Raw genomic sequence first — 24,202 nt, 5'->3', positions numbered from 1 at the left:
TGCAGAACCACTTCTGCAGAGCTACATAATCTTTAGGCTAAGCAGATTTTACTATAATACAGCACGCCGAATGAGAAAAGTATTGACTGAAAAAAGTCCAAGATACAGTAACACAATAGTATAGTAATATCTTCTTTAAGAGCAATGAAAATGTCAGAATGACTAAATAATCACACTAGTCTGTAGGGGGGGGGGAATCCAAAAACCACAATAGATTAACTTTATTAAAACCAACCAAAATGTCACACAAATATAAAGGCTATTTAGCATTTCTGACCATTTTGTCTGGTCCAATGGTAGATATTGACCTGCTGTAGAGTTTGGATTCTCCCCATAGACTAGAGAGGCTATCTATGTTTTTTGGCTTAGTAAGCACTGTTCTTCTTTAGCAAAATATACAGAAATCGAATACTTGAATAAATCACTTTAAATCTACCTAAGCTCAACTTAACAATGAAAAACCTTAAGCGATAAGGCACTATTTACTATGCTCCCTGATAGAGAATCACTATGATCTTAGTATGTGCAAAATAGGCAGATATTTAACAGATGTAGATTTTTATAGCACTTAGATGCAAGGACTCTCTGCACCCAATACAACGTCCTAATTCTAACCCCAGGTTTTTCTTTGGAATATCCTGCTGAGCATATTAGGCCCTTCACTTACATTCACCCTGTGCCATTATCTTGCATGATTTTCACAATGTTGAATTTCCGTCATTCAGCTGTTTGAGATATAGGTATCTATTTTGAGAGAAGGTTGGAGGAACCATCCCCATAAGCTAGTTAAATGCATTACACTGGTGGGAAACATCCTCCAAGGGACAAATGACAAATCACATAGGACTGGCATTTTTTTTACCACTGTGACTGAGATTACCACCACGAGGATTTTGTAGAGCATTTCCATAATATTGGCCAATGTTCTTGGCTAAGATTGGTTCTGAAAGGAACAGCCTTGTATAGTTGAGAGATTGTAGCCATTATCTATATGGGACAATATAATGTGGAAACCAGACCTCAGTCTAGTGGCATAATGTGTGTGTGTGCTCACGCACTCACACATGCACACATTCAAATCACCAGCTGACTTGTGACAACCCCAAGCAAGAAATATTCAAAGGTGGTCTTACCAGTTCCTTCCCCCATCCATGTACTAACCAAGGATGACCCTGCTTAGCCTCCGAGATCAGATAGGCTCTAATAATGCCTGCAGGGTATTTGGCAGAATACAAGACATAAAATGGAAGAATCTTATCTATCTCCCATCTTGAACTGATAGTGTAATTGGACCCAAGAGTAAAACCCACAGCAACACCCCCTGCTTTTGCCTCAGCTAAAAGATATAAAGAATAAATAGAAAGGAGTAAAACTACTGGAAATTCATCAGAATAAAATTTCTCCATATCTTCTTTTCATTCCCAGTCCCCTCATATACAATCTACTGACATGACCTGTGTGCTGTGTAGGAATCCAGTTTTCTCCTGGTCTCCAATCAGCAATGTGAATAATTACCAAAGGAAAGAAAATGAAGATTGTTCAGTAAAGGCCAGATATAAACTCAGTGATTCATGAAATGGTTCCTAGGCTCACAGAATGAAAACCGATTTGTTCCTCACCCCAAGAGACAAAAAGGAGCAGATATAAAACATTTTTTTTAATATTACAATCTTCCCTCCACATTTGCGAATTTTGTGAGTTTAATTATTCATGGAGTTTATTAATATGTTCTCTCTAGGAATATATCGGTCTCCCAGTGCAACTCTATGGTCAACCTTCCACCAAAAGTCACTCTGAAGGACCTAGAGATTCTTAGAGAGAACACTTCAGTAGGCATTTGTAGGTCCATCAGTGCAATTCTGTGGTCAATGTCCAGGAGATGTTGACCACAGAGTTGCACTGGAGGACCTAAAGATTCCTAGAGAGGTGTTCTTTCATTGTTTTTCTTATTTATGTTTTTTCCACTTTTGTGGGGATCCTTTTCCCTAACCCCAGCGAATGTGGAGTGCCTGCTGTATATAACAAGTGTAGTTCTTCAGATGTTGTTGGACTCTAATTCCCAACATTCCTCAGTACTTGCTGTGCTATTTAAGACCGATGGGAGTTGCAGTCCACTAGCATAAGGACTAAGTCTGCTCAAGGCATTACCTGAACTCTACTGTTTTATTATGTGTAGTTTCCTCCTTTTCTTTCTCTTGGCAAATTTCTAAGAAATGAAGAAAATGTTGAAAATATCCTGTTTAAAATCCAAATAAGAAGAATAAGCATCATAGATGTGTATGTTTAAATGCTACTTTATATGTATTTTATTTTTTTATTTTAAAAAGCCAGATTCATTAGCAATAAACAATATAGATAATCAAAAATATTGGAAATATGATATTTCAGGTAAGGAAATACATTAGAGGCCATTTTAAGGTGGTCCATCTAATATACTAGTGTTTTCAGTTCACAAAAGTATCTCTCCAGAAAGGAACTGGATGGATAGATACTATATGCCACTTTTAAAAAAAGAATTTAAATGTCAAATTTTCCATCAAACTATTGGTCTTTGATTGCTCAATAGTGAGCATAGACAAAAGATTTTACCATTTTTCACTTCCTCAAAGAACTCTTGTGCTGTTTAGAATTGCCAGACACATATTATTCATCTGAGACTTTCCTCTCAAATATTCACATCCCTGTCAAGAAAAGCTTCCCCTTGGAATTCTCTCCCCCTCTCTTCTAGAGCTGATAGAGCCATAAGAGAATAGGCAGGTAAAACAACAGGTTCTCATTCTATAACATTTAGCTCCCCATGACAGAGATGAATAAACCAGCATGGTGTAGAGGTCTGAATGCTGGACTAGAGCTCTGGGAGACTAGGATGCTTCCAAAATAGTGTGTGTGTGTACACACCTTTTGTCCCATCCAGACAAGAGCAGAGTCTACTTGAAGACCCATGAGAGAACAATAATCAGAGGTGGACTGGGGAGTATGGCCATATAGCCATTTGGGGGGCAAGGTAAAGATGGGGAGAGGGAAGTTTAGATTCCCTTTCCGCAGGCTCGTTTTATTCAACAAGTGACACACACACCACACACACTTAATGGGGTAAACAGGAATATTTGGACTGGCTCACAAACTAGTATTCATGGGAGTGTGTGTTTGATCTCTCATAACATCTATGTTGGGAACACCCACACAGATTTTACTTGACTTTTTTTCAAGGAGAAAACACAGTTTAAGTTACCTTTTGAACACAAGCTTCTCTCCCTGACCTCACTCTGCTTTCAAGGACACATAGAGTTCGATGCAATCCTGTGCCAATTAATTGAAACAGTGGAGCAATGGGTAAAGTTTCTTCTTTGGCATGACAGTTGCCAGACTACCCCAGCCATCGTGGCTAACTTTTACCAGCTTTGGTTCAGTATGTCTACTGATCCCTGAGTGCAGTTTGTAAATATTGTACTGTTACGAATGTGAGAAAAACTACAAACAACCATATGAGAAGCTATTAATGAAAGTGCCCATGTGAACCTCACTGTCTCAAGGATTGTCTGCTTCTATACAGACTTTCCGAGATTTTGACACCACAGCTGTCTGAAGCCTTCTTTTCAGTGCAACCATCTTGGAAGTCTTAGCTCTACCACCTAAGTACCTAGACTTTAAAATGAATGAAACTTTCTCCCCCAAATTTAAGAAACTGTATTCATTATATAAGTTTTGGTCCTGAGAACTAGTTGGTGGGCTCACCCACATCAGCAGTGCATACTTAATTAAAATGTATTTTAACACCATGCACCAACAATATTCCAGTTTAATTTAATTTAATTTAATTGTCATGAATGGGTGGAAGTACACAAGATACCTTTAGGAACTCAACACAGCCTTCAAATTATGGACTGATACAGCTCATCATCTCACTTGTGAAAATTATAAGCAGCCATCATTAACTGTTCCAGGAAATCAACCAACTTAGTGCTCGATTTATCCTTTCACTCCTTTCCTTTATTTACAGACTTACCCTCCTACTATTATTTGACATCAGATACAGTAGCAGAAAGAACACTGCAGTTAGTATGAGTGACATTGAGCTTATGAGCACAGATTCCTAAGCAGCTGGTGTGCAAGGCAGTGTTTGGGAGAAAGAAGACAAGAACAATCTGCAGCTAAGGAGATTATAGGACCTGTCCCTCTCAAATACTATGCTAACCTGAAGGTTTGAGTATTGATAAGAAGTGAGTAAAAATATATCAAAACAAAGCAGAAAATATATGTTACATGCCCTGCTCCAGATATTGCCACCTGCAGATGTTGTAGGCATGGTGACATGACCTTTCCAGTGGTGTTTCCCCACTGTGAAATGCTCTCCCTCTGGAGGTTCACCTCTGGATGCTCCTAAAAGGACAGTTCATAGCTGCCTGCTAGGCACAGCCGTAGAATATGTAGTGCAACTATTTGGACTTTTCCTCTATAACAGGTAATAAAAAAGGGAAAGTCAAAAGAAATAATAGAGACACACAGGCAAGTTACCATGATCCCTCACAAAATTCCATGCTGGGGACAGAGTAACTAGATAATAAAAGCCTCATCTGGACACAGCATCTGTAGTTCCTTTAGCACCAAGAGAAGGTATTCTTATTCTCTTAGGAATACAATTGATGCGCTTTTAAAAATAAATAGTATTATTCTTTTAGTACTGCCTTTGTTAGTTGTTAAAGAAGCTTCAGCTGAAAGAAAGCCTCTAAGTTGTTGCCCTTGTTATATTTATTTATAGCCTACTTTTCCCCCAGTTTGGGACTCAATGCAGCATCCAGCAGTTAAAATAAACATAGCTAAAAAGTCACAGCATGCAATGGTTAAAAAGCAATTCAACCATCTTAAAATCAATACCATTTAAAAAACATAAACCATTAAAAGAACAAAAATCCATCATATTATACAAGGCCTCTATCCCCTAAAATTAATTAATTAATTAATCCTCAAAACCCTGCTAGAACAAAAAGGGTTTTACCTGCTCCCAGAATGAGAGGGGCTCGACAGACCTCCCCAAAAGGGTGTGCTGGACGTTTCTGTTTTTGCCCCTGAGGGACGTCGCAGCAGCCAAACCCCATAGCTAAAAGCAGGTTCTTTTTGGTGTGTGCATCAATGACACACATGCAGCACTGCAACATGCAGACACTGCGCCACACATGCATCATCATGACGGCCCCCATGTAGACAGGACACCGCCATTATGGCACTGCTGCTGCATGCTAGGGTTCGGGAGCGTGCGGTTGCTTCGTTCTCCCGAACCCTAATTTTGGCCCCAGGCCATCGCAAGGCAGCAGTCTGTTCTGGGCCAGAGTCTAGCTTCTCTGGGAAGGGAATTTCAAAACCTGAGAGAAGCCATTGGCAGGCTCTCTCCTGTGTTCCCATCAAATGTACTTGTGAGGGCAGTGAGGCAGACAGTAGGGTCTCCACAGAAGATCTCAAAAAATGGGCAGTTTTTTATGGGAGAAAACAGTCCTTCAAATAACCTGAAACTGACCCATGTAGGGCTTTATATGTCAAAACCAGCACTTCGAGTTGTGCCCAGAAAAAGGTTGACAGGTAGTGAAGTTATTGCAATATGATATTTGGATGTTTCATATAGCCAGCCCCAGTTAACAATTTGGCTTCTCTTTGGAGCAGTTGAAATTTCCGAATACTCTTCAAAGGCAGACCTAATCTGGAGAAAAATAAAACCACCATTTCCAGATTATCTTCACTTCTGACAGCAAAAGTGAAAGCAAAACCATTCTTCTCAACCTATGACAAAAGCACAGGATACAAGTAGCGATGGGAAGCCACCTATGAATGAAAACACTCATGATGTTTGGCAAATTTTTGTGATTTCATATAAATGAGTAAAACAAATTTTATTTTTACTTCTTTACTCCATTTCTGACTTTTATTTTTATTCAGAATGACTTAGATTCAAATGGCCCAGTGCACATTATATTATACACAAAAGAATATACACTGATTTTAGCAATACCCACTCTCTCTGTATGCATGCATGTGCATGTGGTTTCTTAGTTTTCTTTAGCCATGTTGTATATAGATTAGATAGATTTCATCTCAAATAAACCAGCAGAAGCTAAAGAAATTCCAAAGCTCAAGGCTGAGAAAGCTTAACCGATCACCTCATCACAAGTACCATATGCTAATGACAGAGCTCCAATTGTCTTTTAACATACAGGGGAGAGAAAGAAAAATGCAAAGAGTTAACAACCAGGCACAAGAAGCTTTCTGGACGAAAAGGAAAAAAAGAAAAAAACCAAATTCCTGAGTTGCACTTAGAAACCAATGTTCTAGTCTTCAAAGAACTGGTAGAATGTGTTCTTGGTCACAAGCTGTGCCAAACAGATAGCTGGATTTTACCCCAAAACACAAAATGTTCTCTCCAAAATGTGTGCTGCTGGAATAACTAGCTATCAAAATGATTTTTGCCACAGCTTTCCCACTGTCAATTCCAGAGGGGACAGTGGAAGGGAGGGGGGCACATTATTACACAGCAGTGGACTGTGGGAGAAAAAATGGGAATTTACAGAAGACAATATGAAGGTACAGTATATTAAGGAAATAAAATGCCATTCTAGAGGCAGAAAGATTCTTTCTATGGCCCGTTCTGGACGTGCGTAAAGTACGTAACCAGTACGTACTAGGGTTAGGAAGGGGCGTCACTTCCTGACGCCCCTAACCCTAGTACGTACTGGATACATACAAAATGGCAGCACCCGTTCCACACAGGCACCGCCATCTTGATGTAGCGGACATAGTGCGTGACTAGCACCTCGCAGTGTCACATCCAGGGCACAAAAAGAAGCGCCATTTTCGGGCTTCTTTTTGCTCCACAAGAGAGCCGCCTGGTACGGAAGCTGCGGCTCCCTCGCAGAGCAAATGGCGGCACCCGCAGATGGCCACTTTTAGGCGGTCTGTAACGCGCCAATCATTACTGTACTGTATTGTATATGTACAAGTAGGACCTGCAACAAATTGTTGCATTACATTCTCTGGTACATTCTCCTTTTCAGTGTTCCAGACAGACAGACCTTTCTACTACCACCACCATTTGATATTTTTTTCCATTTTTTCACTCTGTTTCTTTTTGCCAGCATAACAAGGCATACTCAGTCCCCACCTGGTGTTTACTCCTGTTATTACTACACCCTTAGAATTAGAGGTGAAAGTTAGGTGTGTGATAGAGGAAAAAGTCAGAGTTCTTTGTAAAAGCAGTCAGCCACCTGAAGCAGGTACTTAACCAACTCTATTCTCTCTGCATGCCCTCAGTTTACCTCCATCCTAACTTTGCAGTCTGATTCATAAAGTAACAAAAAGGGTGGATCCTCTTAGAAAGGATTTTTGGAAGTCTCTGTAAGCAGGTACACATTTTTAACCTATCTTGCTAGCATTCAATGGAGTATAATTGCTGGAGGGGAAACAGCTGCATTCTTTCAGTGGTGGGCAGATAACATAGAAGACAACAGCCACAACTGTAGCTGAATTCCCAATAATTTCTAGCAAGAGGAAAGAACAAGGCAAGGGACTAAAAATGGAAGCCCTAGAGTAAAGGAGGTTTTTAAGTCAGAGGAGCTTGGGAAAGCTTGCCAAGAGAGTATAACCCTGCATGGTGTAATAGTTTGAATGTTGAACTCTGGAAGACCAGTTTGAATTCCCATTTGGCCTTGGTGACCATGGCCAAATCACATTCTCCTAGCTCCAGAGGAAAACAATTGCAAACCCACCTGAACAAATCTTGCCAGGAAATCCCGTGATAGATTTTCCTTAGAGTTACCATAAGTTAGAAATAATTTGAAGGCACAAAATAAATACGTCTGCTACATCCAAAGTCAAAAGGCTTGTGTGCCTTTCAGAAATACATAGAAAATGCCACTAAGTACCATTTCAGCTACTACTGGGCTACCATGGTGAGACTGGCCACAATCCTATACCCACTGAGGCAGCCAGTGTGGTGTAGTGATTTGAGCACAATTTGAACTACAACTCTAGAATCAGGATTCGATTCCCCACTTGGCCATGGAAACCCACATACACTCTCAGCCCCAGAAAACCCCATGATAGGGTTACGTTAGAGTCCAACTCCAAGCAGTCTTGGATGAAACCAATTATCTGGACCCAATTCAAACTGGCTTTAGAGTGGGTTATGGAGTTGAGACTGCCATGGTCGCCTTAGTCAATGATCTCCATCTGGGCATCGACAGGGGAAGTGTGACCCTGTTGGTGCTTTTGGACATCTCAGCGGCTTTTGATACCATTGACCATGGTATCCTTCTGGAATGCCTGAGAGAGCTGGGCATCGGGGGCACTGCGCTCCAGTGGTTCCGTTCCTATCTCTCGGGCAGATTCCAGATGGTGCAGTTGGGGGACACTTGCTTCTCTAAGAGGGAACTGACATCTGGTGTCCCTCAGGGAGCTATTTTGTCCCCCACTTTGTTTAACATTTACTTGAAACCGCTGGGAGAGATCATCCGGAGACACGGGGCGCGGTATTATCAGTACGCTGATGACACCCAAATATGCTTCTCTGTGTCCCTGACTGATGCAGTGACCAAAGATGGCGTCTCTCCTCTGAATGCCTGCCTGGAGTCGGTAATGGGCTGGATGAGGGAAAACAAACTCAGCCTGAATCCAGAGAAAATGGAGTACTGGTGATAGGTCCACCAGGCCTTAGAAAGGAAATTTATCCACCTGTCCTGAACGGGGTCACACTTCCCCTGAAGGACCAAGTTCGCAGCTTAGGAATACTTCTGGACTCGTCTTTGCAGTTGACATCTCAAGTAGATGCGACGGTCAGAAGTGCTTGCTATCAACTTCTGTTGATACGCCAACTGCAGCCCTTTCTGGGCCAAAGGGACCTTGAAACTGTGGTACATGCTCTGGTAACCTCTCGATTAGATTTTTGTAATGTGCTCTACATGGGGCTACCCTTGTACCAAGTCCGGAAGCTTCAGTTAGTACAAAATATGGCAGCCAGATTGGTCACTGGTGCGTCCAGGTTTGACCATATAACACCTATCTTGAAAGATCTTCACTGGCTGTCCATTCGCTTCCGAGTGCAATACAAGGTGTTGGTCACTACCTATAAAGCCCTACATGGCTTGGGCCTGAGTTACTTGAGGGACCGCATCTCCCCATATGATCCATCTCGCACACTCAGAACATCTGGAAAGAACTTACTGGTAATTCCACCTTCCAAATATGTTGCCACATCCCAGATGGCCTTTTCAGTGGTGGCCCCACGGATATGGAATGATCTACCCGAGGAGCTCCGTCTGACAACCCCCCTAGAAACATTCTTCTTTTTGTCAAGCCTTCCCCCCTGAAGAATGAAGTTATCTACCCTGTTGCCATTGATTCCCTGCTTACCCTTGAAGGCGAATGATTGTGCTTAGAGTTCTGTAATTGTATGGTTTTATTATGGGATTTTAACCTTTTATGAAATGTCTGTATGGTTTTAATTGTCTGTACACTGCTTTGATCTGTGGGAAAGCGGTATATAAATACAATTTATTATTATTATTATTATTATTATTATTATTATTATAAGTCAGAAATGACTTGAAGGTACACAACAACAACAAGAAGAAATAATGATTTACTGTACAATACTATAAGCTTTGAAAGCTAGTGTATATTTGTGGGGAGCACCATCTAGTTGTCCCAATGCATATGAGCAATACATATTCTGGATTTTAAAATCAGTAATAGACATGCATAGGTTTGCAAATAATACCTTGATCTTTTGATATAGCATTGGTGCATATATGCCCCTATGTACCCACTAACTCTGTGCCCCATTTGCAAATGCCCAGCAGGGAACAGGGAGGGCATAATGCTCTTGTGTATCTAGCAAAGTCTCTGCAATCCTTTTAAGCCACACAGAAGCAAGGAAGGCCTAGACTAATTGGAGAAGACCTCTAGGTGATGAGCTAGCTGCCTGGCTGTCTGGTTCAGGAGCTGCCTTCAATAGCCTAGCTAAGTCAGGAAGGGCCTTTACGACCTTCACACACTTTGTGAGACCAACACCTTTGGTATTTTCCCACCCCACAACAAACTATATCCATAAAGAGTTGTTTAAGTATTTTACCCATTATGAGACTCTGTAGTCATTTCGCTGTCTCTCCCACCCCAAAATGAAGCTGCAGGTACAAATATGTACACACAAAAAATCAAGAGTGTATATTAATATTTTTATCTGCTTAAATAATACCTGGTTTGAGCATTTTTCTCAGCCTAAACTCGGATATACATATAACACAAAATATCTTTTGTATTCAAAATGTATTGGTGTTTAATTTTTCTCTTTTTCAGTACATCTATTTGGAAATATTTTTGTAATTATTTGTCTTAAACAATGTGTGTGGCGGTGTGGGGGTGTGGGTGTGCGTGTGTAACTGATGAAACTATTGTAATGTACACCGTACTCAGGTTGGTATGCTAGCTTTTGCAAACAGTTCCAAGCACTCCTAAATATATGACAAAATTCAAATGACAAAGAATAAACACAAACCACTAGATACAACAGTCTGCATTAAACCATTAATAATAACAATAATACGTTTTATTTATAGACCGCTATTCCTCAATGATCATAGCGGTGTACATTAAAAATTGAATACAACACAAATACAAGGTGACAGTTAAAGGAGGGAGAAGTCTCGTCCTTCAGGCAGTCCCTGATGTTGCTGGGTCTGCCTGATCGCTCCCTCTGAGGCCAAGATGACAGTTGAGGAGGGAGGGGCCTCTTCCTTCAGGCAGTCCAAGATGTTGCTGGTCTGCCTGATGGCTCCCTCTGAGGCCGAGATGACAGTTGAGGAGGGAGGGGCCTCTTCCTTCAGGCAGTCCAAGATGTTGCTGGTCTGCCTGATGGCTCCCTCTCATTGAGTCTCATTGACTTCTACACCATGCAAGGTAACTGATTTATATAATCTCTAGGTTGAATTATATAGAATTTCAGTTGAAAAACTGTACGAACTGTTTACCTGCCCTCCAGCCTATTAAGACTGCAGTACTTCTTATCAGGTCAAGTACAAGACCCCAATGTCAGTGGCATAGTGTAGCTGCCAGTAATATGCAAAAGAAGGTACCTGGTCCATTCTGCTCTTATAAATTTGGTATGATTACTATGAGTAGTTGACTCACATGAGACTATGCATCTAAATGCAAGTAAACACCACATAGGTAGGGGGTACGGTTGCCATAACTCCGGACCTCCAAAACGGGAAAAATTTTGTCCTACATTTTCCGGCGGAGGGGAGCGGAGGCCAAGCGGCGAGGGAAAGCTTCCACTTAAGGAGGCTTTCCCTCCCCGCCTGGGCCCTGGGCCTCGCCGCGATCGGAGGCCGCGGAGGAAGGGCCAGGCCGCGGGCGATCGCCGGGGCCTCCCTTCCTTCCCCGGCCTCCGCAAAGGCCGCGGAGGAAGGGCCAGGCCTCGGGCGATCGCCAGGGCCTCCCTTCCTTCCCCGGCCTCCGCAGAGGCCGAGGAGGAAGGGCCAGGCCTCAGGCGATTGCCGAGGCCTCTCTTCCTTCCCCGACCTCCACAGAGGCCGAGGAGGAAGGCGCGAGGCTGCCGGTGATCGCCGGGGCCTCGCCTCCTTCCTGGCCTCCGCGGAGGCCAGGAAGGAGGGAGGAGGCTGCAGGGAGGCGGGGAGGTTGGCACGGCTGCGCGCAGGAGGCGCCACCTCCCTGCAGCCTCTTCTGCCCCAGGCCTCGCTGCCCTCCTCTTCCTCCGCACGGCCATGCGTGGTGGAGGAGGAGGAGGGCAGCGAGGCCCCCCGGGTTGCTCCGCAACCCCGCTGCAACCGGGCTTTACCCGGTTTTTGGATGGCACCCGTGCCGGGAGCGGGCAAGTGCTGCCAAAACCGGGAAAAACCCGGTTGCAGCCGGGTTATGGCAACCCTAGTAGGGGGCCACCTCAAATAACAATCTTTAAGCACACAGTTAAAAGTAGATTCCACTGAATTCAAAACAACTTAGTTCTAAGTAAATGAAATTAAAATTGGGATATGTAATGGCAATCCATTATATCAGAATTTGGGAAAGTCACTTATTCAGACTACAACTTCAAAGATCCTGAAACCATCATGTTCAGTGGACACGCCAGCTGCAGGACTCAGGGAACTGTAGTCCAAACAATGAAGCTTTTCAGTCACCTTGAACCCTATTTGGGGGAATAAAGATGGGATATAAATCTAATACATCAAGTAGGTTCAATTAAAAAAAACTTAAAAAAAATACATTGTATTTCTGTTTTCATAGGAAAGGCCTTTGCCACCCATCATGTCTCACAAGGTTAGGAAGACTCTGATGAAGAGTTTAACTGCTCAAGAAAATGAGATCTCACTACTAGCCAGGAGTTAACACAGACCATCAGGATTTCTACTGAGAAAGACCTACACAACCTCTTCTCTCCAGGCGGCCAGGATCAAATAGTTCCTTCTCTTCAAATGAGAGTTCATTAATCTCCTAGACCCAGCAAAACACTTTTGTCTCAGCTACATTATATAAGGTATAAACTACATGGAAAGATGTTTGATAGAATCCCACAACCACACCATGGGATTCAAATACTAAAATGTGCAATCATAAAATATTGATCAAATATCACGCCTTGACAAAGTTGGGGAACCTCAGAACTTGAGGCTGAATCCAGTGTGCTCCTAGTGTTACACAGAAGCCCATGTTTTCTTCCTCATGATACCATTATCTGGCAGTTTCTCACTTCTGTATTTCCCCTATTCTAAAAGGTTGAAATGCTTCTCTTTAAGCTTAGGTACTAAGCAGTAAGAACTTTAATGTGGCCCCAGCTTTTTGTCTTCAGCCCTGCTATCCTGTTTCAAGAGCTGCAAGTGCCCACAACAGTACACATGTAGTTCAAGAAACAAACAGTGGAAAAACCAAGTCAGTACACGCTCAGACACAGAGGTCCAGAAAAGCAGAAGAGTAGCTGAAGCTGTTTGAAGTCCAAACACAAAGAGCAGTCATAGGCCCTTATCACACATGAGACTGAAACTCAAATCCAGAGCCAATCCGAAATGAAGAAGCAGAGTCAATTCGAATCCAAGGCATTTCACGTGATGAATTATCACACGTGAAGAATTAAATTGTGATCATTACTGAGGCAAAGCGGAGCCAGTACACATTGAATTACCACACCCTTGGCACCTTTGCGCATACTCCGTGGGGATCTGAATGCGTCGAGAACCTTTGCACTTCTGGGGTGAAGAAAGGGTCTACTTTCTGGTTCCAGTTTCACGTGAATGACAGCTTCACGTTTCCTCTTCCCTTCTATTTTATTCTCCCTGAAACATCCGAATGTGCCATCCTTGCCAGCCCCCAAAACCCTCCCAGCATCATCCAAACGTGCCCTCCTTGACAGTCTTCCATTCCTCCCTGAAACATCCAGCACTCTTTCCATGGGCTTTGGAGTCCGTTTTTTCATTCTGACCAGCAGCCTTTTCTATGGGCTCTGGAGTGCGTTTTTGCATTCAAACCAGCACCCTTTTCTATGGGCTTTGGAGTCCATTTTTTCATCCTAACCAGCAGCCTTTTCTATGGGCTTTGGAGTCCCTTTTTCATCCTAACTAGCAGGCTTTTCTATGGGCTCTGGAGTCCGTTTTTGCATTCAAACCAACACCCACTGCCCACCCTCAGCTCTGTCCACGTTAAAACGTGAATGCATTCATTCCCCAGTAGCTCTCTTCCCTTTTCCCAGCAGCATTTCCCCCTCGGCAACAATGGAAGGAGATGGAGTACCGGAAGCAAATGGAGCAAAATTGCAGCACCACATCATGGGAAATGTGGGACCTTGGAGGTTTGGGGGGGGGTGTACCAGGATGGAAGCAAAGTTGCATTCCACACCAGACCAATTCGGATTGAAATCAAAGAGAGCTTGGAAACAATTTTTGTGAATTCACTTGTTACCGAATTCACAAAAATGAGGAGTCACTTCGGATTGACTGTGGATCCGCCTTGGAACGACCCCCCCCCCCCATAGAAAGCAATCACGTGTGATAATACATCACTATTTAACGTAAATTTGCATGGTTGAACCAGGAGTGACTCCAGATCTGAGCTGCAAAACCTCTCATGTGATAAGGGCCAGAGAATCATAGGAGATTATCACATTGGGAAAAGGATGTCCTTCTCCCAATTATCAGACAACATTGCACTTATTCTGTCATTATCCCACCCTTATGTCCTCCTTATTGCAAAATCGTGCAAAGATTATCAGATGATATTGCACTTATCCCATCCTTCTGTCAGTGAAGTGGAATGGCCCCGTCATTTTGTATTAATGGAAACTCCCATTAATACCGTGACAGGGCCATTCCACTTCACTGACGGGAGAAGGATGGGATAAGTGTGATGTAATAAGGATGGGATAAGGATGGGAGCAATTCACTTCGCTCCTCTCCTTTGCCCCGTGTGACAATCTCCACAGAGTTGGAAGAGACCACAATGACCATCCAATCCAAGTCCCTGCCATGCAGGAACACACAATCACAGCACCCCTATCAGATGGCCATCCAGGTTAAATAACCCCCAAAGAAGGCAACTCCACCACACTGCCGGGCAGTGTATTCCTCTATCCAACAGCTCTCACCTTCAAAAAGTTCTTTCTAATATTTATGTGGAATCTTTTTTCCTGCGGTTTGAATCCATTGCTCCCAAGCAAGGTCAAATGCCAGTCAGACATTAACTGAAGGGAAGAGTCCAAAGAACAAGCTGAAGTTCAGAAAACTAAAGAGCAGGGAATGTCACAATGCCAAAGATTTGCAGTACAGAAGTGGCCTTGGCTATGCCAGTCTACAGCCAGCTGTAACTCAACAATGCTGGTTTTGTTTTCTCAGTATTTCCCTTTTAAGACAGGCAGCATCCTTACTCATCTGTTTGTTGATTTCATTTCAGTCTATAACCTTCAGAAGGGTGAACTAATTCAGCCTCCAACTCCCTCTTCAAGGGCAACATGAGATAGTTCAGGTTCTGTTTTCACTTCAGTGTCCTTTGACTCTGGACTTTATGACACATGAGGAATTTCTCTTAATTTTGAATGAAAAGAAAGTGGGGCCAGAACGCATTCACGTGAATTTACTAGTTCAGCTAAGGTATGTGAATGCGAATTGCATTCAAACTGGCTTCCCATTGCCTGAAAATAGCATGCCATTGCCCGAATTTGCGTGTGGTAGTCTGTCACGCAATAACGTGAAACCCCATGATTGTGCTCGGGCTGACTTCCCATTGCCCGAATTTGTGTGTAGTGGGTTATCATGCAATAACATTAAACCCCACGATTGCGTTCAGATTGCCATTGGATTGTACTTCCGATTTCCCTTGTCTGATAAACTCCTCTGACTAGTCCATGTTATCTGACACCACATTCTCCCTTCCTCATTTGAGGAGACCTCCTCTAAGAAGAACAGGACACCACTCACTAGAGATATGCATCCAGTCAAGAACTTCTATGAAAGTGAATTCAGCCCTTTGGATGAAATATATGTTCTACCTTGCTCTAAGAGCAGCCTGTAAACTGGGGCAAATGGAACTAATTTTATTTGCAAAACTCTTAAAATGAATATCACAATAGGATTCTGTGAAAAAGTGAATCCACATGAGGACCAAGATGAAGAAGGCCATTTAATAAATCAAAAGATTTCCAGTGGGTTGTTGCAGCAGAAACACAATGGTGAAACAAAAGTATCATTTCTTCATCCCTAATAATGCCAACAGAGGCCTAAATACTCTAAAAACACCAGATCCTGCCTGATCTTGGAACTTAAGCAGGGTGAATGAATGGATGAAGGACTTCCAAGGAATATCAGGTCCTGTAGGCTGTATTTCAGAAGAATATAATGACAAACAACCTCCAAATATTCCTAGCCTCAGAAAAGTCTATGAAATACATGGGGGTATCATAAATCAACAAGTGACTTGAAGGTGCATGCAGACACACACAACAATGTCACCAAGTAGGACTTCAAACAGGTTCCTGTTGGTGTAAAGATGGGATGGGCAAAGTGTGGCCAGAGGGCTAGATGATACCTCCAAGCCCTTTATTGCAGACTCTAATGCTCTGTGGAATTTTTATTTTTTGAACAAAAAGACTTTGCAGTTTCCTCCTGAAGTTCAGCAGCAAATTACTAAATACATAATAGTCAATTGGGAAAAGAATTAAATGCACTGCAGTGAATGGGACAGTCAATAGGATAGCTAATCTCCTTTTAATTCAGTATCAGTAGACAGTATAACGAGCAATACCACATTCAAGTCAATTTAAATACATTTAAGTTTCATTTATCAATAAATATAAATTTAATAACATGAACAATAACATGAAGTATGAACAAGGAATATTTATTTAATTGTCATTGTATAGGGAACTTTTTAAAATGAATTTAACAAAATGTAAAGCGTTTCAGATAATTTTTAAGCTATTTTACATTTAAGTAGCTGGTTTTCATGCATTTTTAATTTCTGAAGCCCTTGAAAACATCTCCAAACAAAAACAAAATGCTGGCCCTTGAACATCATGATAAATGACCACATTTATCATGATGTGCTTCATTATAAGTTTTGGAGAAGATTCTGAAAGCCATTTCCTCCACCAGCATTCCAGATATTCTCTGGTTGGTTCATTGTTCCTTATAGAAGATAGGAGCTAACCAGATTTGAACTAACAAGACAGAATGAATGCCTAGCAGAGATTATGCTGATTGCCCCTGTTAACGCCAGATCCCAAACACTGACAAGGTATCAGTAGAAGTGACAGCCATGTCAACAGCAAAACCCCTCAACATGGCCTGACATTGAGCCATAACAGTTAAGGCAGTGTCAAACTGCATTATTTCTGCAGTGCAGATCCAGCCACAGGAACAGGTCTTTAGCAGCACTCAAGACGTTTTTTTTCTGGAAGTACTACTAAACTGAGTGGAACTTCACTTAGAGGTAAATATGCTCAGGCATAGGTTGTTTAAGGCATTGTCAGCACCGTACTCTTAGCCAGCAATCTTATTTTAGAGATATACGCTACACACTTATTAGGAATTAGGCCTAGTATTTACTTCTGAGTAAACATGCATTGGATCATTCTGTGTGATTGCAGTCTTAAATCCAATTCCTAGTAAGTCACTCCTACTGAACTCTTTAGGGCTTAGTTGTGTACTGTGCACACGACTGATTTCAGCACAATTTATGGAGGTGTTATGTCTATGTGGTTTGGGATTGTAGAAATTGTAGTATTTTTAAAAATATTCAGGAGCAGCTCCACCGAATTCACAAACGCCCTTTTGGAGGAAAGGGGCTTAAGATTCCAAGCTTGTGTACTTTTGAAAGTGCCTCCACCTTCACATCAGATCCCAAGCATTAAAATCAAACACAATTCAAGGCCAGTTTGTGACAACAAACATACCCCTCTTCCACAATTTGTGGCATACAGACCACACATCTGGAGGAAAGAAACATAGTGCACTCCCTGGTATGGTGAAGAACTTTCCCTCCAGGGAGAGAAAAAAATTACACTAAAGATGGTGCATGATGAACAGTGAAGGGGATCTCTCTCATGGTTTGATTTTCACATCTCCCCCTCATAGAATATACTCTTGATGGAGGGGAGGGGGTCTTGAGCCCTTCCTAAAGCCAAGCTGGAGAGGCTAAACCCCCTCTTAAACCATCTGCCACCAAAGGCCACCCTATACTTGAACTCCCCCACCCCCTGCTCCAAGAACTCAACTGATCAGATACATATAGTTTATAGCTATCTTTCCCTGTCCCTAACAAGGTCTTCTCTATTTTCCCATTCCCTTGAGAAATTCATTTCCTGCCTCAAACTATTCCCTAATAGCTCCTATATATTATTTTGTCTGCCTCTTCTAACTGCTCTAGTCCCTACCCTCCTCCTCCTCTATATTCTGTATTTTGTTTGATTTGCTTTCGACTATTCTGCAAAAACCATCTGTCAGGGGTTCTTTCTTTCTTTCTTTCTTTCTTTCTTTCTTAGAGTACTTATACCCTGCCCTTCATCCCTAAAGGCTGTCGGAGCGGCTTTGGTTGTACCTTCCCGCAGGGCAGGGGGTTGGACTGGATGGCCTTTGGGGTGTCTTCCAACTCTTCTGGGAAAACATACATGCAAGGGCAGAAATAATTTACAATGGCCCCTGATCTTAAAATATAGAGGAGTTTACCACATCTTAGAAACAGTTCCAGGGTCCCTGCCAAAAAATGGTTTGTTGGCTTTTTTTGAAAACTATTCTGCAAAAACCATCTGTGAGGGGTGCTTTGGTTGTACATTCCCGCAGGGCAAGGGGTTGGATTAGATGGCCTTTGGGGGGGGGGGGGTCTTCCAACTCTTCCAGGAAAGCATAGGTGCAAAAATAAAAAAATCACAACGCCTCCTTCCCCCCCCCCCCGAATCTTGAGCCTCCCCACACCTTAGAAACAGTCCTCTGCCAAAATTGTTGTTTTGGGGTTAGGTTTGATTTGGTTTGTACTGTGCTGCAAAAACCATCTGTGGAGGGTGCTTTGGTTGTGTCTTCCTGCGAGGCAGGGGGTTGGACTGGATGGCCTTTGGGGGGAAAGCATGCATGCAAGGGCAGAAATAATTCACCACAGGCCCCTGGTCTTGAGCCTCCCCACATCTTAGAAACAGTTCCAGGGTCCCTGCCAAAAAATGGTTTGTTGGCTTTTTTAAACTATTCTGCAAAAAAACATGGGGGGTGCTTTAGTTGTGCTTTCCTGCAAGGCAGGGGGTTGGACTGGATGGCCTTGGGGGCTCTCTTCCCACTCGTCAAGACAAACATACGTCCAAAAGAGAGAGAGAGAGAGAGAGAAAGAGAGAGAATTCACAGGGCCTCCCCCCATTTCAGGCAGAGACTCCCAGGGTCCCTCTGTCTCAGAGAGTAGGGCCGCCCCCCTCCAGCTGTCAAAACAAGGGCCTCCCTCTCAGGAAGAAGAAGAAGAAGAAGCCCACCCCCCAAAAGAAAGCCTTTCCAAGAGGGCCCCCCCCCAAGAGAGGCCAGTGCCTCAGTCCAGAGGAAGCCCCCCCCCCTGCGCTCCAGTCTTGGTCCTCCCTTTCCACCTTCTGCCCAGGAGGAATCCCCACAAGAATGTCCTCCATTTTGAGCAGGACCAGAGGGACCCGCCTTGGCCCTCCTTCCCCTCCTTTTTACCGGGACAATGTCCTACAACATTCCCCCCCCCCCTTTCGCTCCAGGAGGGAGTTCCCAAACGTCCTCCCTTTTCAGCAGGACCCAGAAGCCACGAACTGGCATTCTTTCCATGGGTCTTTGGAAGCTTTTTCTATAATGTGGCAAAGTCCTACAATGTTTTTTTCTCTCTCGAACAGAGTCTTCCCTTTGGGGCAGAACTAATAGGAAGCCATGCATTTACATTTCTCTTTTTGAAGCTTTTTCTATCTGGCAAAGTCCTCCATTTTTTCTGGAACGTCCTCCCTTTTGAGCAGGACCAAAAAGCCACGAATTTCTATATCTATGAGTGCTTTTAAGCTTGTCTATGTGGTAAAGTCCTCCATTTTCCCCCTGAAATGTCTCCCTAAGAAGCCACGGATTGACATTTCTCCGAGTGCTTTTAAGCTTTGATCTGTGGCAAGGTCCTCTATTTTTTTTCCCTGAAATGTCCTCCTTTTTGAGCAGGACTGAGAAGTCACAAATTGACATTTCTCTTTGGAAGCTTTTTCTCTGTGGCCAAGTTCTCCATTTCCCCCCCTGGAAGGTCCTCCCTTTTGATCAGAACCAAGAAGCCCCACATTGACATTTCCCCTGTGGCAAAGTCCTCCAGTATTCATTCTTTCTTTCTTTCTTGGAATGTCCTCCCTTTTTGAGCAGGACCAAGAAAGCCACCACTTTCTATTCCTGGGAGTGTTTTAAAGCATTGATATGTGGCAAAGTCCTACAATTATTATTTATTTATTTGTTTATTTATTTATTCCCCCCCCCCCCTTTGAGGTGGACTAGAAAGAAGCCATGGCATTTCCACTCCTGTTCTGAAGCTTTACTCCCTAGACGTGGTGTTGTCTCCTCCTCCATTGTGTGGAGGACAGAGCCCCCTGGCCAGCCAAAGCCATGCCTGCCCCCCCTCCAGAGTCCCAGGGGCTGCAGAGCTGGCCTGAGCAGCAGCCCCCCTTCCTTCCTTCCTTCCTTCCTTCCTTCCCTGCCTCCCTGCCTCCATCCCAGCAAAGAAGCAGCAGCAGCAGCAGGAGGCCTGGCCAGTGCCAGCAAGGCTTACCTTGCCAAGGGCTGGGCAGGTCCTGGGTCTCTTTTGCCCCCAGCCTCTCTCCTCTCTCCTCTTCCTCTGCTCTGCTGCTTCTTCTTCTTCCACTCTCTTGGCTCTGGGGCTGGGGAAGGAGGGGCAGAGGGGACCGGAGAGGCGGGGAAGGGGGCTGGCAGCAGGACAGAGCAGCAGGAGGAGGAGGGAAAGAGCCAAGCAGCCTCCTTCGCCTCCTCCTTCTCTCCTCCTCCTCCTCCTGCTCTTCCTCCTTCCCTTCCTTTCACCTGGGACAGCCTTTTTGGTGGCAGTGAGGCCAGCAGTGGCATCCCTAGGGCTGGTGGTGCCACCCGGTGTGGTCACTCATTGTGTCACATCCCCCCCTCACACACATTGACCTCCTCCTTTCATTTCACACCAAACAGAATCCTTAGTCATCTGTTTTGTTTCGGTTTTTTGCACTAATGTTCCTCATAAACAAACACAGCGGAATGTAGGGGAGCAGAAAAACTCGGTCCCACCGATCTCCCAGCCCCACGTGTCCTCAATCAAAAGAAAGTCTCTTGGGAGTTGATCATGCTAGGGAGAGCCCAAAGAAAAACAGGATTTAAAAGAGATTTAATTTTTTTAAAAAAAAACGCAAATGCGGGAGGTTTATCACATGAAATGACCCTCAAAGTGAAATAACGAGAAGTCAAACTGAACGTAAAGCAGAGAAAAACGGCAGCTTTTTTGCACTAATGTTCCTCATCAATCGCAATTCCCATATACCACTACTGAATGTCATGCAAATCATTGTGACAGAAACAACCAGCAAAATTTAAAAAATTATACCTTCCAAGTACAATATCATAAGCACAAGCTAAATGTATTTACATATATGTAGTGAATATTTGGTTAAAATGTGATGTTTTTAGAGAAAATTTTTAAATAATATGTTTTTTAACAAGATTAAATGAAATTTAGAGGAGGCTTGCAGCCATACATGTAGTACCTTTGAGACACACTGAAAGAAAAAGGTTGGCAGCATGAGCTTTCCTGAACTTCAGTGTACTTCCTCAGATGCATTTCCTCAAATGCATCTAAGGAAGTAGACTGAAGTCTACGGAAGCTCATGCTGCCAATTTCTTTCTTTCAGTGAGTCTGAAAGGTACTACATGTATGGCTGCATGCCTCCTCTAAGTTTCATTCTTAAAATACAAATTTTAGAAACTTGCAAGATGGGAGACTAAGGTCCAAAACACACTGTAGAAATCACCCAGTCTGGGAATGGTTGAACTGCCCTGGCACAGTGCTAGGGAATCCTGGGGTCTGTTATTTTTTTTATTATGGCCCCAGAGCTCTCTCTGACAGAGAAGGCTCCAAATGTCTTACAACACCCCCCCCCCCCCCCCCAGTATTGCATTTAGCCAGGGCAGTTCAAGCACCTCAGACTGGATGCTTTCTGCAGGGTGTTTTGGAACAAAATTCACTTCTTATTACTATTATTTATTTATTATTAAAGTTTATTGATGTAGTGCCGTATGTTTTACATGGTGCTTTACAAAGTCATACCAAAATAAAGATAAAAAACCTACCCACAGTGTAAAATCTTCAAAAAGCAGCAAAATATAATCTAACATATCATTAAAATAGCTCTACACACTAACACACATTATCAAAATATCAGAAATCAGGTTGTAAGCAGGAAAGCTTCCCTAAACAAAATAATCTTTCTTCCACTCCTCTTAACTGCTACAGGGCCTATAGAACAAGAAACTCACAGATAGTTTTGTTTTCACCATCCTTCTGAAATTTGTATGGCTGCAAGCCTCCTCTTAAGTGTCATTCTTAAAACACAAATCCTAGAAACTTGTGAGATGGGAGACTGAGGTCCAAAAATCATCCAGTTCGAGACCACTTGAACTGCCCTGTCTCAGTGCTAGGGAATTTTAGGGATTGTATTTTTATTGTGGCACCATAACTTTCTCACTGAGAAGGCTTAATGTCTTACAAAACTGCAGTTCCAAGGATTCCCTAGCATTGAGCCAGAGCAGTTCAAGCAGTCTCAAACTGGATGGTTTCTGCAGTGTGTTTTTGACCTAGGAGGAAGGAGCCACACTGCAGCAATATAACGTTTTGACACCACTTGAACTGCAATGGCTCCATGCTATGGAGTTCTGGGGATTATAGCCTGTGGCACCAGAGCTCTCTGACAGAGAAGGCTCAGTGTCTCACAAAATGTTGTTGTTGTTGTTGTTGTTGTTGTTTGCCTTCAAGTCATTTCTGACTTATGGCAACCCTAAATCATGGGGTTTTCTTGGCAAGTTTCTTGAGAGGGGGTTTGCCTTTGCTATCCTCTGAGGTTGAGAGTGTGTGACTGCCCCAAGGTCACCCAGTGGGTTTCATAGCCAAGGTGGGGATCCAACCCTGGTCTCCAGCACTCAAACCACTACACCACACTGGCTCTCACAAAACTACAATTCCCAAAATTCCATAGCCTTGAGCCATGGCAGTTCAAGTGGTATCAACTTGGATTATTTCTGCAGTATGGAGGCAGGCCCCATTTCTCAGCCCCAGGGAATGGCAATGTCAAACTTTATCTCACCAGACTTGCCAAGAAAAACGTAAGCTAAGGTATCCTCTAAGGGGCTTGAAGGCAAGTAACAAGAAAAATGCAAAGCCCAGGAGTCCATAAAGAGAACTAGAACAATTAAACTGGTAGAGTAGCCAAAATCCACAAAACAGGGATCCCTTTATTGGCCAACCCAAAGACACAAAATACATGTTGCAAAGCAATGGAGCTTGGAAAGCTTGCAATATGTGTTTTGTGCATTTTGGTTGGCCAGTAAAGGGATCCTTGTATTGTGGAGTTTGGGTGTTATTGTACTTTGCTACATGGCTAACAGGGCTACCTACCCTTGGACACATTTTCTGGTATGATAGTATTATAATCCTATAGAGAGTGAAAAGGCCAGAGAGCTTTTTCGCCCTCTCTTAAATTCTTGCAGTTGAGACAAGGCTCGTTCTCTCCCTCACCCCCAAAACATTATTTTCCCTTCACCTTGGAGCTGCCTGACCACATCAGTGGGGATGCAGCCTAAGATATGAGAAGGAGACTATACTTTGTTGGTGTTGTTCTACAAGACTTTCACACTAGCGCATTTGCTCTAGGTAGAATTGGGCAGACCTAGTCCTCCAAGAGAGAATATGTCCGGAATGGAAATTCCCACTATGCTTTGCCCCGATCAAAAGTCCCTGGTGCAATTTAATCCAGTGGATGTTCACACTTTACAAGTTTTGATAAGATGGAGCCTCCTTACCGATCGCATTTGATCTTTCCAGGGTTGTTGTTTTTTTGTTCTGTCAATCAAATGACACGCCTATTCACTTCCATTGTCGTCAATAGTGACATATCACAAGATGGATCTTCCTTACTGATCACATTTGAACAGTCCTGTGTTTTTATTTAATGTATGATAGAATATGCACATGCACTTTCAAGATTTTTAAGATTATTATTAAATAATCACATAAACACATGATCACCCATGACTGAACATATGGGGGAATAGGAATCGAACGGTGGGAACAACTCCAAAGTGTACAGTAAATGATAGCAGAAATGTTTGCATAAGCTCTGGCCTCGGTAGGGCTGGGTGGTCCCTTTCTCTTTGGAAGAAGTTACTTTTTTGGGCTATACCTTGGAGTCTGGGAGGTGTAGTCCACTGTCAAATTTTGGAAGAAATGGGAACCCTAGTCCGAAAAGTAACTTGCCCAAATTCTGAGATTAAGTTAGTATTGCAAAAGTAACTTGTCTAAATCAACTAGAATTAAGACTGGAACTCTTAAAAGGGTGCGTTGAGGATAATGTTCTGAAGGAGCTGGATGCGGCTGGGTAACTGAGGCTGAATCTGCACTGTAGAAATAATGTAATTTGACACTACTTTAAGTACTGTAGCCCCATCAGATGCAATCC

At 43.1% G+C, this 24,202-nt stretch overlaps 1 protein-coding gene across 1 annotated transcript in view; it reads right to left on the bottom strand.

Annotated features, from left to right (window-relative positions):
- Positions 1-20,365, bottom strand: part of GREB1L (GREB1 like retinoic acid receptor coactivator) — a 223,387-nt gene extending 203,022 nt beyond the window's left edge. Inside the window, exon 1 of the mRNA XM_089517153.1 lies at positions 20,266-20,365. The gene's annotated coding sequence lies outside the window, so the exon portion shown is untranslated. The remainder of the gene's footprint in view (positions 1-20,265) is intronic.
- Positions 20,366-24,202: the final 3,837 nt, after the last annotated feature.

This window comes from Sceloporus occidentalis, unplaced genomic scaffold, assembly GCF_023333645.1.
Source record: "Sceloporus occidentalis isolate IW3139 unplaced genomic scaffold, rSceOcc1.0.p SCAF_3, whole genome shotgun sequence".
Taxonomy (NCBI): Eukaryota; Metazoa; Chordata; class Lepidosauria; order Squamata; family Phrynosomatidae; genus Sceloporus; species Sceloporus occidentalis.
This window is presented reverse-complemented; position numbering and strand designations above follow the sequence as displayed.